The 16,586-nt window shown below is 41.5% G+C and overlaps 1 long non-coding RNA gene across 1 annotated transcript; it reads right to left on the reverse strand.

Annotated features, from left to right (window-relative positions):
- Positions 1 to 336: 336 nt before the first annotated feature.
- Positions 337 to 16,153, reverse strand: LOC138761585 (uncharacterized). Its single transcript, XR_011356380.1, has 3 exons — positions 16,056 to 16,153; positions 12,673 to 12,866; positions 337 to 1,842 (listed from the first exon to the last, which is right to left on the reverse strand). It is a non-coding gene; the product is annotated as an uncharacterized lncRNA (long non-coding RNA).
- Between the last annotated feature and the right edge of the window lie 433 nt (positions 16,154 to 16,586).

Genomic DNA, 16,586 nt, shown 5'->3' on the forward strand with positions numbered 1-16,586 from the left:
TCCTGGTAAATCTTCTCTGCACTCTCTTCAACATCATTACATCCCTTCTAAGATAAGGGGCCCAAAACTGCACACAATTCTCCAAATGAGGTCTCTCCAGTGCCCCATAGAACCTCCTCAACACCTCTACTTTTATACACTATTCCTCTTGAAATTAATGCCAACATAGCATTTGCTTTCTTTACTGCCAATCCAACCTGGTGGTTAACTTTAAGTCCTTTTGGACTTTAGAACTTTCAATTTTCTCCCCATTGTTGTGGAGAAAGAATTAACTACCGACATCAGGGTAACGCTTCAGAAGAGTTTTATTAGCAAGATATCTTGGAGAGCATGCCCAGCACCCAGCCAGTTTTAACAGAGTTTATATACAATAAATGGCAGTGCATTCCTGCATGTGGGCTTCCTGTTGCGGTCAACCTGACAATAGTTTATAATTGTCAACATTCTGCAATAATTTAATCATTGTTTCACAGAATTCCAAAGCTTATCATGTCTGCAGATAAGTGTGTCTGCAGATAAATCACACCTTGAGGTTCCCTGCCTCCACCTAAGCAATATGCAACTGACTCTTGAATGTTTTTGTAAGCAACCATGGGTGAACCCTTAACACTTTGTGTTCAGATTTTCCTCCACAGTTCCCTCCTTCTTGATCCAGAGATCAAGATCCCATACCTAACTCCACTAAATAAATGTGTCCTTTTCTCCTTCTAGCATTTTCAGTCACCTTTAACAACTTGTATTGTACCTTCCTTTCAGTCTTCTCTACCTGCCAAATCATATAATAAGGAGTAACAGTACTAACAGGGCAATAATCAGACCGACGATTGGGTGCAGTGTTAGCTTTAGGGGACCATCCCTTAAAAATATTCCACCAATGATGGGCAGAGAGCTGAGTGACCCGGTCTGCAAACTGGATCAACTGTCCCTCCTTGTAAATTAAATCCACTTGGGCTTGACTTGTGGTCCGTCCTAATTTTTTTGTCAGTTGGGTAATTTGGTCATTTACATTAATCAGTCTATCCAAATGGGTAGAGTTAATAAGGGGAGTGAGGATTTGCTGGCGGTGTGCAATCTTCTACCTGCCTCCAGGTTTCCAATACAATACACCCCTTGGAGGTCACACCACTCGCCATTCAGGAGACAATCAATAACTATGTATGTTACAAGTCAAAACATGTAAAAAAAAATACTGATCAAGTGGGTCAATATATTCACTAGTGCTGTCCGAATGCTGGACAAGGCACAAAGTCAAATTCAATGACAACACCTCACCAGTCCCCACACCCCTGACCAAACAGGGTTATTGTGTTACCAATGGGGCAGGGTGCTGTAGGAGCTGCTCTCCAGTGTCAGAGGGGAAGATAGAAAAAGGAATTTATTTGGTCACCAACTCCTATGCTGGATTCTCCGGCTTAGCTGGCAAATATGAGCACCCTTACCAACGTCTGCGAGCAGGCAGTGCAAGGTCATCCATTAGGTGCCATAGGAAGTAGGAACAGGAGTAGGCCAAAAATGGCCCATCAAGCCTGCTCCGCTATTCAATAAGATCATGGCTGATCTAATTTATGACCTAACTCCACCTACCTGCCTTCTCCCCATATCCCCTAATCCCAGAGTCCTCTCCTGGCTTGCGCATCCCATGCCTTGGCCTCATGCTTGGGCACTCCTCAGGCACAGAGCACAGTACTCGTCACTGTGCTACCCCATGATGGGGCAGGCCAGCAGGTCTACATCCGGGATGTACCTGGGGCGTCTGCTTTTCTGGGCTCACGTTTGACACCAGGATGTCATTCCTGCTTACGTTCTCTTTCAACGGGGGCCCCAAGTGCCTGCGTTGGATCCCTGTAACAATAGCCAAGAAAAGTCAGGACAGAAAATTAGCCAATTTAGTGTTTTTTAAATAAAGACTCCCATAGCCCCCACCCCATGAGGTGTTTTTCTGTTAATGGTAGTTTCTTGGGTGATGCTGTCATTGCAAAACAAAATATATACAATGTTTCCTACCACCGTCTGATCATTGACTGGTCAGCTCACAAACTAACTTTACATCCACTTTATAGATTAAGTATCTATAAATTTCAGTTTCTCTGAGTGTGCTTAGAGACATTATGCATTGTAAAAACCACAGCAAAATCTGCAATTTAAAAAAAAAAGTTGAAGACTTGACAAGATAGAATGTCCAGTGATAGTTTCCAGAGCAACAGCTGTTCTCTTGCCGATTTTTTTCGTAATACATGACAAACTGTCTTGTTGATCAGTCGTCAATTTGGTGTCACTGTACAGGTGCTTGCAAATTCATAAACAACCCTGAGAAAAGTGTTGGCCAATGTCCCGGTGTCAAATGGGTTGTAGAGAGCGGTGGCACTAGGCGGAGATTCTGTCCCGAAGACTAGCAGGACTCTGCACCCTTGGATTTTCTGCCAGAGGTTCCATTCAGCACCTGCCTTACTGGCCAAGATCTGTAATTTAAAAGGAACACCTGCCTGACAGGGGGCAAGGGGCAGTGCTTGTTCAACAGCTTGCTTTGCTGTGTCAAAAGCAGCCTGTTGTTCTGGTCCCCATAGGAATGTGGCTTTCCTATGGGTGACCCTATAGGGTGGCTCAAAGAGCATGGTAAAGTGGGGTAGGTTCTGCTGCCAATAACTTCCACAAGGCTCTGGAAGTCTGTTTTATTTGAGGGGATGGCAAAATTCAAACTTTCCTTTTGGCTGTCTCAGAAATATCTCTGGCCTGAGCACCATTGGATCCCTCATTATCTTGGTCAGGGCTACCAATATCTTTCCCGTAAAATGGGTCCCTCTATCGCTATTTATCCCTCTGGGGATCCTGTAGTAAGGGAAATTGATGGGATTGAAGGCAGATAAATCCCAAGGGTCTGATAATCTACATCCTAGGGTACTTAAGGAAGTGGCCATTCAGATAGCAGATGCTTTAAGAATTATTTTCCGGGGAGGAGTCACGTGATGGAGTAGTGGCCGGACGGTGAACTCCAGCCCTCTCCAGAAAAGTCGGGAAAAACAAGAGAAAATACAAAGGCACAGAAATACAAGTTAAAGAAAAGTGAGTATAAAGGTGGAAAGAAGATGGAGACAAAAGGAGAAAAATCAAAATCAACGGAAAGAAGAGAGGAAGAGAAGACAACGGAGGAAAAAGGTGAAGGCCTTACCTGTCCGAAGAGGCCCGCTGTGGAGAGAAGACCCCACTACCTCAGGTCGGTAGAAAAAGAACTACAACAATGGCTCACAGAGCCGAGTAAAAGTGCGCAACCGCGCATGAAAAAAAACACACCGACGGGAGGGGGGACCAGCTGGGGAGTCGATCTCCACAGCCGGCAACGACAGCTGCAGAACACCTGCAGCAAGAAGAGACCACAGAAGACAATGGAAACAAGAAAGAAGAGGAGGAAAGGGCAACAAAGAAACAACAGATGGCCAACCTAGAGGAAGAAGAAGAGGAAGAATACAGTGAAATAGATAAAGGGAAAGGCAAGGTAAAGGATATACTTGCTCTTGTTAGAGGATACATGGAGTCATTTAAAGAATGGCAAACACAGGAATTCAATGATTTAAGAAGAAGAATAAACAACACAGAAAAGAAAATAAATAAAATGGATATGACCTTAACAGAAATGGGGAAAAAAATGGACAAGATGGAAGAACGGGCAATAGCAGCAGAAATGGAGGTAGAAGACTTAAAAAAGAAATTGGAGGAATCTAATAAAAAAACTAAAGAGACACAAGAATTACTAGCCCAAAAAATAGATATAATGGAAAATTGTAACAGAAGAAATAACATAAAGATAGTGGGCCTTAAGGAAGATGAAGAAGGCAAGAATATGAGGGAGTTTATAAAAGAATGGATCCCTAAGGCCCTAGGATGTCCAGAACTACAGCAAGAAATGGAAATAGAAAGGGCACATAGAGCATTGGCCCCTAAACCACAACCACAACAAAAACCAAGATCTATTGTAGTAAAATTCCTAAGATATACTACAAGAGAAAAGGTACTGGAGAAGACAATGGAAAAAGTAAGAGAGGGCAACAAACCACTGGAGTATAAAGGGCAAAAAATCTTCATTTATCCAGATATAAGCTTTGAACTCCTAAAGAAGAGAAAAGAGTTCAATACAGCAAAAGCGATTTTATGGAAGAAAGGATATAAATTTACACTGAAGCATCCTGCGGTATTGAAAATATTTATTCCAGGACAACAAAACAGACTATTCTCGGATCCAGAAGAAGCACGAAAATTTGCAGAACAATTACAAAAATAGACTGAGGGATGAAGACAGGTAAGGAGGGTAAAAATGACCACGATTGATATGTATGCGGGTAAAGAGGTATAAGAGTGAATAGAGACAATGGGCATATGTGAAAGTATCTGTAATTAGAGGAAAACATAGAGAGTATAGACAAGAATTAATAAGGGAAGGTAATGGAATAGAGAGAATAAGGAGGGAATTAAAAGAGTGACCTTTGTGACATATAAAAAGCGAAATCTTTTCTGGGGGGGGCTGGGTGGGGGAAAAGAGCGGTCACTGCAAAATCAGTTGACGCTTGCGAGTGGATTCGCAAATCCAAATGGAGAGGGGAGATGTGGTTGTCCGACAAGGGATAAAGGGCAACTCAGGAGGGGAAGGGGAGATTGGGGATAAAGAAGATAGACATAGGAGAATAAGGAAAATGTTGGATGTTGTAGGAATGTTGTCTGGTAAAGAGTTGAAAATAAGAAAACAGAAATGGAAAAGGAGGAAAGGTAATGATGGAAAAACGGAAAGAGAAGATAAACAAAATATAAAATGGCTACGCTGAACTATATGACTCTAAATATTAATGGAATACATAACCAAATTAAAAGGAAGAAACTACTAAATTTACTGAAAAAGGAAAAAATAGATATAGCATTTGTCCAAGAAACACACTTAACTGAATTGGAGCACAAGAAATTAAAGAGAGATTGGGTAGGACATGTAACAGCAGCATCGTATAATTCAAAAGCAAGAGGAGTGGCTATATTAATTAGCAAAAATGTGCCATTTAAAATAGAAGAGGAAATAATAGATCCAGCAGGGAGATATGTTATGATAAAATGTCAGATATATTCAGAGCTTTGGAATCTACTTAATATATATTCACCTAACGAAGAAGATCAAAAGTTTATGCAAGATATCTTTTTGAAGGTAGCTAATACGCAAGGGAACATACTAATAGGAGGGGATTTCAATCTGAATTTGGATCCAAATATGGATAAAACGGGGAAAAAAATTAACAGGAAGAACAAAGTAACCAAATTTATAATTAAATCAATGCAAGAAATGAAACTTGTGGACATATGGAGGAAACAAAACCCAAAAGAAAAGGAATACTCATACTACTCGACTAGACATAAAACATACTCAAGGATAGACCTATTCCTGTTATCAGCCCACATTCAAGGGAGAGTTAGGAAAACAGAATATAAAGCTAGACTATTATCGGACCACTCACCCCTGTTATTGGCAATAGAGCTAGAGGACATCCCTCCAAGAATGTATAGATGGAGATTAAACCCCATGCTACTTAAAAGACAGGATTTTAGAGAATTTATTGAAAAACAATTAAAAATGTACTTTGAAGTAAATACGGAATCAGTGGAAGATAAGTTTATACTATGGGACGCAATGAAAGCATTCATTAGAGGGCAAATAATAAGTTATGCAACCAAGATGAAGAAGGACTATAATCAGGAAACAGAGCAGTTGGAAAGGGAAATAATAAACATAGAAAAAAAATTAGCAATAAAGGAAGATACAACCAAAAGAAGAGAATTGGCGGATAAAAAAATAAAATATGAAACATTACATACATATAAGGTGGAGAAGAATATAATGAAGACAAAACAGAAATATTATGAACGAGGTGAAAAAACACACAAAATCTTAGCATGGCAGCTTAAGACAGAGCAAACTAAGAAAATGGTATTGGCAACAAGGAAAAAAGACAAACAAATTACATATAATCCAAAAGAAATTAAGGAAAACTTCAGAGAATTCTATGAACAATTATACCGAACCGAAAACGAAGGGAAAGAAGGGAAAATAGATGAATTTTTGACTAAAATTGAACTACCAAAACTACAAATAGAGGAACAAAATAAATTAACAGAACCATTTGGAACAGTAGAAATACAAGAGATAATAAAAAATTTACCAAATAATAAGACACCAGGAGAGGATGGACTCCCAATAGAATTCTACAAAACATTTAAAGACCTAATAATACCGCCCCTCCTGGATGTAATCAACCAGATTGATGAGACACAAAACTTACCAGATTCATGTAAAACAGCAATAATTACAGTGATACTAAAACAAGGGAAAGATCCACTCTCACCAGCGTCATATAGACCAATATCTCTGCTAAACACAGATTATAAGATAATAGCTAAACTATTAGCGAACAGATTAGCAGAACAGGTACCGAAAATGGTAAATTTAGACCAAACTGGATTTATCAAAAAAAGATGCACAACAGACAATATTTGTAAATTTATTAACTTAATTCATGCAGTAGAAGGAAATAAAGCACCGGCAGTAGCAGTTGCTTTAGACGCAGAGAAGGCCTTCGACAGAGTAGAATGGAATTACTTGTTCAAAGTATTGCAAAAATTCAGTTTACCGGAGAAGTTTATTAATTGGATTAAAGCATTATATGAGGGACCGTTAGCGAAAGTGACAGTAAATGGACATTTATCAAAGCAATTTAACTTAAGCAGGTCAACGCGGCAGGGATGCCCACTATCACCATTATTGTTTGCGCTAGCTATAGAACCACTAGCAGAATCGATAAGAAGAGATAATAATATAAAAGGAATAAAAATAAAAGACAGGGAATATAAAATCAGTCTGTTTGCGGATGATGTGATAGTGTACTTAACAGAACCAGAACTATCAATAAAAGAACTATATAAGAAATTGAAGGAATATGGAGAAGTGTCGGGATACAAGATAAACGTAAATAAAAGTGAAGCAATGCCTATGAATAACGCGGATTTCTCAAAATTTAAGGAGGAATCCCCATTCAGATGGCAAACGCAGGCAATAAGATACCTAGGTGTGCAAATAAACAAAATCTAGGCCAATTATATAAACTCAATTACAATCCACTAATGAAAAAATTACAGGACGATTTAGAGCATTGGAAAGAGCTACCACTAACACTGATAGGAAGGATAAACTGTATTAAAATGAACATTTTTCCAAGGATACTATACTTATTTCAGGCATTGCCAATACAACTGACAGAAAAATTCTTCAAAGAGTTAAAGAAAATAATAAGGAGATTTTTATGGAGAGGGGGGAAACCGAGGATAGCACTAGATAAATTAACAGAATGGTATAAACAAGGAGGCTTACAATTGCCAAACTTCAAAAATTATTATAGAGCCGCACAATTAAGGTACCTATCAGATTTTTATCAAACAAGGGAAAAACCAGACTGGACGAGACTAGAATTAGATAAAATATGGGAAAAGATACCTGAACACATATTATATAAATGGGACGAAAAATTGGTACAACATAGAACTTCTCCAGTATTACACCATCTCCTCAATATATGGAAGAAGATTCATGTAGAAAGAAATAAAATAAATTACCAAATACCAAAACTAATATTGACGCAAAATAAGCTACTCCCTTTTACAATAGACAACCTTGCCTTTAGAAAATGGGAAAAAAAAGGGATTAAAAGAATAGAAAATTGTTTTTCAGGAAGTAGATTCTTATCCTTTGAACAAATGAGAGATAAGTACAATATAACTGGAGATACAGCGCTGGCATATTACCAACTGAGATCCTACTTGAAAGATAAATTAGGAAGCAACTTGAGTTTACCAGAGGGAAGTAACCTTGAATATGTGATTACAGATACAATGTTAATCAAAAGATTTATAAAAAATATGTATATTAAACTGCAAGAAAAGGAGAATGAGGAAACAAATGGTAAAACTAAACAAAAATGGGAACAAGATTTAAATATAAAGATAAAAAAGGAAACATGGGAGAAGTTATGCTCTGGAACGATGAGAAATACAATAAATACGAGGCTGCGTATGATACAATATAATTGGTTACACAGACTATACATTACACGGCAAAAGTTAAATAAATGGGACCCAACAGTATCTGATAGATGTTTTCGATGTAAAAAAGAAAGGGGAACAACAATTCATGCAATCTGGACATGTGAGAGAGTAGAAAAATTTTGGGATGATCTCAATCAGATATTAAATAAAATAACAGAAAACAATATACCAAAGAATCCAGAGATCTTTCTCCTAAGTAACATAAAAAATAAAGAATTTTTGAATTGACTTGGAAGATGCACAAAAAAGATTTGTCAAGATAGCCCTAGCCGTTGCAAAAAAATGTATTATGTCAACCTGGAAATTGGAAGATAATTTGAAAATACAACAATGGTATATAGAAATGAATAAATGTATTCCATTAGAAAAAATAACATATAGTTTAAGAAATAATATTGAAATATTCGAACAAGTATGGGAGCCTTACATTAAATACAATAGCGAAAACCTACCGGGAACAAACATTACCTAAGTTGATGGAAGGAGAAGAAAAGAAAAGAATGGACTCAGTAGAATTTCTGGTGTATTTTTGTTGAATGACAACATTGTCTAACTGAATTAATGCAACCTAGATTGTATACCTAAAATGGATGAGAGGGGGGGGGGGTGGGGGGGTGGCTTGGGAGGAGGGAGGGGGGAGGGAGAAAAAGTCACTGTAAATGTGTGGAAAAGAAAAAGTGTATATCATGGCTATTGTGATTTATGGTGTGAAAAATATAAAAAAAAAAATTATTTTCCAGAACTCGATAGACTCAGGATCAGTACCCATGGATTGGAGGGTAGCTAATGTTACCCCACTATTTAAAAAGGGGGGTAGAGAAAAAGCGGGGAATTATAGGCCGGTGAGCTTTACATCAGTAGTGGGCAAAATGATGGAATCCATTATTAAGGATGTAATAGCGGAGCATATGACTAGCAGAGAAGGGATCAGATGGAGTCAACATGGATTTACAAAAGATAAATCGTGCTTGACAAATCTATTGGAATTCTTTGAGATGGTGACAGGTAAAATAGATGGGGGAGAGCCAGTGGATGTGGTGTACCTGGACTTCCAAAAGGCCTTCGATAAGGTCCCGCATGAACGACTGGCTTCCAAAATCAAGGCTCATGGGATTGGGGGAAAAGTATTGATGTGGATTGAGAACTGGCTGGCAGGTAGAAGACAGAGAGTTGGGATAAATGGCTCGTTTTCTGAGTGGCAGGCGGTGACCAGTGGGGTACCACAGGGATCTGTACTGGGACCCCAGCTGTTCACAATTTACATTAATGATCTGGATGAGGGGATTGGATGTAATATCTCCAAATTTGCAGATGACACTAAGCTAGGAGGGGTTGTGTGCACGGAAGAGGGGGTCAGGAAGCAATAAATTGAGGGACTGGGCAGATACATGGCAAATGCACTACAATGTGGATAAATGTGAGGTTATCCACTTTGGTAATACAAACCGGAGGGCAGATTACTATTTGAATGGCAATAGATTAAGAGATGGGGAAGTGCAGAGAGACCTAGGGGTACTTGTACACCAGTCTCTGAAGGCGAGCATGCAGGTACAGCAGGCGGTTAAAAAGGCAATTGGTATGTTGGCCTTCATATCAAGAGGGTTTGAGTATAGGAACAAGGATACCTTACTGCAGCTGTACAGGGCCTTGGTGAGACCACACCTGGAGTATTGTGTGCAGTTTTGGTCACCTTATCTAAGGAAGGATGCTCTTGCAATGGAGGGAATGCAGAGGCGATTCACCAGGCTGACACCTGGAATGGCAGGAATGACTTATGAGGAAAGATTGCGCAAATTGGGATTGTACTCGCTGGAGTTTAGAAGATTGAGAGGGGATCTCATAGAGACATATAAATTTCTGGCAGGACTGGACAGAATGGATGCAGATGGGATGTTTCCAATGATGGGAAAATCCAGAACCCGGGGCCATGGTTTGAGGATAATAGGCAAACCATTTAGGACCGAGATGAGGAGGAATTTCTTTACCCAGAGGGTGGTGAATCTGTGGAATTCATTGCCACAGAGGGCAGTTGAGGCAGGTTCATTAAATATATTTAAGAGGGAATTAGATCTATTTCTTCAGTATAAGGGTATTAAAGGTTACGGAGAGAAGGTGGGGACGGGGTACTGAACTTTAAGATCAGCCATGATCTCATTGAATGGCGGAGCAGGCTCGAAGGGTCGAATGACCTACTCCTGCTCCTATCTTCTATGTCTATGTCAATTCCTTCATCAGGACTTTGGCCACTGTCTGGACATCATCTCTCCTAGTCGGGTAGGCTTCTATCCATCAGGTAAACGTATCCACTATAATCAGCAAGTACTTGTACCCTTTACAAGGGGTCATATGGGCAAAGTCAATCTGCAAGTTCTAAAAGGGGGCCTGAGCAGGGGGCAATCGATCAAATTTGGCGTGTGAACATCCCCAATTGTTCTGCTGACAGATGAGACAATTCCTCACTTGTCTTTCTATGTTTGTAGAAATTCCGGTGGCAAACCATACCTCCTTTATATTATGCAGCATTTCCACTTTTCCCAGGTGGGCTTGCCTGTGGGCCAGTTTTACTATGGGCCGATATAGACTTCGCAGGCACACTACCCTTCCGTCTTTACTCTTCCACAAGCCTTTGTCCACTCGGCAGCCGTGGATTTCCCACGTACACTGCTCTTGGGCAGAAGCTGTTTCTTGCGCGGTTTTCAGTTCCAACTCCTGCTCTGGGGAAGTGACATCTCGAGTGAGTGTCATGGGCAACATGGGGACTTGTTGTGACTTGTCGTGTTTCTGTTTAGAATCACACAGCAAATGCAGATGCTGTTATGTATTAGTGGCGGGCAGATGCATATAAACTCCCTCCTTGGTACAATATAAAGTAGCATTAAGTTTGCAGAGAGCTTGTCTCCCTAAGATAGGAACAGAGGTCATGGGTGACACAATCAATCTTTCCTCTACTTAACTATCTCCCACCATCAGGATGGTGGGCTGTGAAACAGGGTCAGTCATAAGGGTCCTGGACACCCCAATGCTACCTACAGTTTTTTCCCTCAGGGGTAATCCTGTGGATTGTGGCATAAATGACATGGTGGCCCCGGTATCCACCAACATCAAACTCTCTTTTCCCCCCACCCGCACATTAAGCATAGCCTGGCTTTCTCCATCTAAGGACAATTGGAGGATGGGGGCCTGTACCACCGACTCCTCCAGGCACCCCTACGGGTTGGGCTGCTGAAAGGAGAACTGGGGCCGTTGGTTACAGTCCTAGCCCGCAAAGGGATTTTGATAAGGGCCAGGATCTCTAGGGCAATGGGCATCCACTCTTTGCCATCCTCTTCCCCAGGGCTGGCTTCTACATTCCCATGCCCAATGACCCTTCGTTCCGCAATTTCGGCACTGATCCTGGGTCTTATCCTGCCCTCTCCCTTATGTTCATTCTTTGTATACATATAAAACTGCCCTGTCTGTTTCTCCTTCTGGGTGAATAACTCTTCTCTGTCCATATTAGTCAATACAGTAACAGTGTCAGCCCAATTCTTTCCCTGTCAATCCAATTGCTTCATCTTGTACATTTTGGGGTAGCAGGCAATTTAACAAGGTCTGCACAGCCAAGGATTGGTTATCTTGTGAAGGCACCCCAGCATTTTCTTCCCAAGTGTTTTTAAAATGAACCACAAAATCAATTGTTTCTTTCCTAGCCTTCTGGAGGCAGCATGTTACTTCTCCCATTTTCTCCTTTTGGGACTAGAAAAGATCCTTTTACTGCCTGCCAGTAGGATCCATAGGCAGCTTGTAACAGCATACGGACGTCACCAGGCAAGGGATGACAGATGGCACAGGTTTGTTGTAGTCAATGGTGGAACGCCATGGGTCTCCTTACTGGGTCTGGTGCTGCTCTAATCATGTCCCGTGCCTCAGTGGGCATCCAGTGCTTTAGTATGGGGTGTCTCCGATTATTTTTCGGGGCATTTGACTAGTTGAATCTGGCTTTTCCTTTGCCCCCCTACATGTTGTTACTCCAATCCTTTCTCAGACCTGGGTTCTCTGTGCCCTGAAGCATCAGGCGCCGAGGCAACATTTGCCTCTCGCGAAACAGGAGGTTCAGCCTGATGTACGGGTCCGACGGGGGCCCCGTCCCGTGGCCTGCTGGCATAAGCCACTGCTGCCTGGACCAGGTTGTCCCAATCGCTTCCCCTTCCAGCAGATAACTGGGGATACAGGCCGACAGGAGGCGTGGAGGCCGTGCCCGGAGGCGCAGATGGTGCTCTGGGGGGAGTATGAAGGGGGCCCCGGAAGCTCCGAATTAGGGACTGTCCCTTTTCCTTCCTTTCCAGTTGCAGGCTGATGCCGCTTCTGGACCTCTGTCCATTTATTAAAACACCCATTAAAATATCCGAGGTCCCAAATGGGGTCTCCTCCTTCACTATTAGTAGATTCTTTCAAATCTGTTATCAGCTTTAAATTAAAACTTCCCCCGTACGGCTATTCATTCGTGAACCACCCATATAGATCATTACTGAATGGGACGGCATAATCCCAGTTTCCTGTTTCTCTCACCACGATGTCAGCTGACGAACCCAGGGGCTGCAGCGGATCTCCTACCAGTTGGCGAAGTCTCCATTGTTTCTTTCCTTCGGTCTTTTGTGGCTTTTTCATCAGGGTCATTGTTGTGGCCTGGGAACAGACTTGTGTGCTCGACTGGGAATAATTGACTTGCTGAGCCGATTTCCCATCTTGGTCTCCTGTTAAATCTTAACAACAGTTATACAAAATATACACAGTTGTCAGTTCGCTTACTTTACAGTGCGTGCACTAGTGCCTCTTCTGTCTGCGTTGTCACCCTGGGTTTTACTTCTCCGTCTTCCCCCCCATTTTAGATAGAGAGACTCCTTCTCTCTGTATATCACCTCACCCTCTCAAGCGGGGATCTCTGTGTCTGAGCCTCACTTCATCCTCTCAAGCTGGGATCTCGGTGTGTGAGCCTGCCTCACCCACTTTCAGCTAGGTTCTTGGCTAGGGCCATCACCCACTCACTACTACGGGATCTTCAGGCCCAGGTTTGTGATCCTGTCAAATAGGACCTTGCTTACAGCGCCAGATTTGTTGCGGAGAAAGGATCAACTACCGACACCAAGGTAACGCTTCGGAAGAGTTTTATTAGTAAGATATCTTGGAGAGCAGGCCCAGTACCCAGCCTGAACTTGCTCTGTCCACAGCCAATTTTAAGAGTTTATATAAAATAAATGGCAGTGCATTCCTGTATGTGGGCTTCCTGTTGTGGTCAACCTGACAATAGTTTATCATTGTCAACATTCAGCAATAATTTAATCATTGTTTCACAGAATTCCAAAGCTTATCATGTCTGCAGATAAGTGTGTCTGCAGATAAATCACACCTTGAGGTTCCCTGCTTCCACCTAAGCAATATGCAACTGACTCTTGTATGTTCTTGTAAGCAACTTATGGGTGAACCCTTAACCCTTTGTGTTCAGATTTTCCTCCACACCCATCCAAATAATAATCTGCCTGTTTATTTCCTCTTCCAAAATGTACAACCATACATTTCTCAACATTGTATCTCATCTGCCATCTTTCCTAAACTGTCCAAGTCTCTCTGAAACTGTTTGTTTTCTTCAACACTTCCTACTGAACCACCAACTTGGCCACAAAACCATTCAATCCATAATCTAAATCATCAATGTACATTGTAAAAAGAAATGGCCCCAACACCGACCCTTGTGGAACGCCACAAGTAACCAGCAACCAACCTTTATTCCTACCCTTCACTTCCTGCCTATCAGCCAATGCTCCACCCAATCTAACATCTTGCCTGTACTCTGATCTAATTAAGCAGCTTCTTATGCTGCACCTTTTTGAAGGTCTTTTGAAAATCCAAATACCCAACATCCACAGCCTCTCCCTTGTCCACCCTACTTGAGATTACCTAAAAAAATTCCATTGGGTTGGTCAGGCGAGATCTTTCCTTCATGAAACCATGCTGGCTTGGACCTATCATGTCATGCACCTTGAGGTATTTCATAACCTCGTCCTTGAGGATCGACTCTAATAACTTTCCAAGTACTGACGTCAGACTAATAGGCCTATAATTTCCTTTTTTCTGCCTCCCTCCTTTCTTAAACAGTGAAACTACATTTGAAACCTTCCAATCCTCTGGAACTATGCCAGAGTCTGGAAAATCAATTCCAATGCCTCCACAATCTCCAAAGTCACCTCCTTCAGAATCTCATCTGGTCCGGGAGACTTATCCGTCTTTAGTTCATTCAGCTTTCTAAGATCTATCTCTCTAGTAATTCTGATTGTACTTAATTATAGGGTAGTTTAGAAGCCTTATGCAATGCTGGCCTTCATTATTTGGGCGATTGAGTTCAAGCGCCATGTTACAGGTCTATAAAACTCTGGTTAGACCACACTTAGAATATTGTGTTTAGTTCTGGTCATCTCATTACTGGAAGGACGTGGAAGCTATGGAGAGGGTGCAGAGGAGATTTACTAGGATGTTGCCTAGAATGCGTCTAATGAGGTAAGGTTAGCAGAGCTGGGACTTTTCTCTTTGGAGTGGAGAAGGATGAGAGGGACAATAGAGGTCTACATTGTTATGAGTGGACAGCCAGCACCTTTATCCCAGGATGAGAGTAGCAAATACCAGAGGTCATCGGTACAAAGTGAGGGGAGGAAAGTTTCAGGGGTAAGTTTATTGCACAGGTGCCTGGAATGCATTGCTGGGGCAATGGTTGAGGCTGATACCATAGGGGCATTTAAAAGTCTCTTAGATGGGCACATGGATGTAAGAAACAGAGGGTTATGGGTGTGAGGTAGGGAAGGTTCAGTTTGATGAGTAGGTTTGTATAGGTCGGCACAACATCAAGGGCTGCATGGCCTGTATGTTCTAAGATTCAAATCCATAACCTTCAGGTTCAGGAGCCAGAGTACTCACCAGAGGAATTATGGTTGAGCAGTTTAATGAGGAGTGAATGACAGTTTAATAATGATGATGATGATGAGTTTATTGTTATATACATTGTACAATGTACATAAGCACAGAAATTCTTACTTGCTGCAGCCAAACTGGTACCTGTCATCAAAAACTTTAATAGAAAGGAAATTGAAGTAAATTAGAGAGATTATAAATATTCATGATAATGTAGGTGTAAGAAGGTGATGCAATAGTGCAGACAGCTGTTTCATGCAATTGGATCTGTCCCTGAGTAAGTAGCCTAATAGCCTGAATAGGCCAGAGTTTGTCCATAGGGTCGGATACCCTGAATAGGCCCGAGATTGCCCACAGGATCAGATACCCTGAATAGGCCCGAGATTGTCCACAAGGTCTGATACCCTGAATAAGCCTGAGATTGTCTGATCTCGGAAGCTAAGCAGGCTCAGGCCTGGTCAGTACTGGGAGGGGAGACCGCGCAGGGGCACCAGGTGCTGTAGGTTTCTGTGAGGGGCTTTGGGCAAAGTGGGAACTCCCTGATGCCTTACAGTGAATAGAAGTCAAAACATTTCATGCATGTTGTATTCTAAATGTAGTATTAGGTGACAATAATGGAACCTTTGGCTTTAAACTTCGAGGTACCAGGCTTCTGTAGCTTCTGTCCAAAGGGAGCAGTGACCAGGGTGATTGGGGAGGGGGTCTTTTATAGTAGCCTCGCAAAGATCTGTCACAGGGCAAGAATTTTTCCGAGACAAATAAAATATTACTCCTGCCAGCAGGGATATCAGAGGAGCTAAGGCTGGTAAATTAACATTGGGTATAGATCAGGCATGATTTAATTGGCAGAGCAAGGTCAAGAAGATGAATGGCTGGCACGGTTTCCCATTGGGAGACCCAGTTAGCCACACACCCTTTGCATTTGTACGGCTCCGTTCTTTGATTAACTCGCACAATGATCTCCGTGAGAGATCACCACCCTCCTTACCAACCTGTCGGAAATGAAGATTGCAAATCAATAGAAAGTTTCTGTGGCTGCCGATGGAGTGTTTCATCAATGTCTCATCAGCATTAGACGATCTTCATGGATCAATGGTGTACCTTTAAAGGGAAATAGATCCCAATAAACCAGGGCTTATATGTTGAGCAATATTTGATGTCGGGGATCAAAGCAACCAGTTTAACTGACTCTACTTCCTTGTTCAACAATTCTACTCAATTCACAGGAAAACAAAAGCACCTGGATGTCTCGGTGCAAATGGTGGAACAAGAAGAAGTCTGGAATTGGGGTGAGGGTGAATTCCACTTGTCTGAAGATCTATAATAAAATAGAATGTCTATGCCCCAGATAGCTCGGAATCAAAAAAACCTCGAAATTTTGCACGTAATTTGGGTTTACCAGTATCAGAAGCTATTGTCATAAACAAATCATGAAATTTCATGTTTTGCGGCATTACTTTATTTTTTTTTAATTAAAATATTAGTGCACGAAAAGTAAGGCAGTGTCTTTGGCTCATTGATCA

Source organism: Narcine bancroftii, chromosome 4 (genome assembly GCF_036971445.1).
Source record: "Narcine bancroftii isolate sNarBan1 chromosome 4, sNarBan1.hap1, whole genome shotgun sequence".
Taxonomy (NCBI): domain Eukaryota; kingdom Metazoa; phylum Chordata; class Chondrichthyes; order Torpediniformes; family Narcinidae; genus Narcine; species Narcine bancroftii.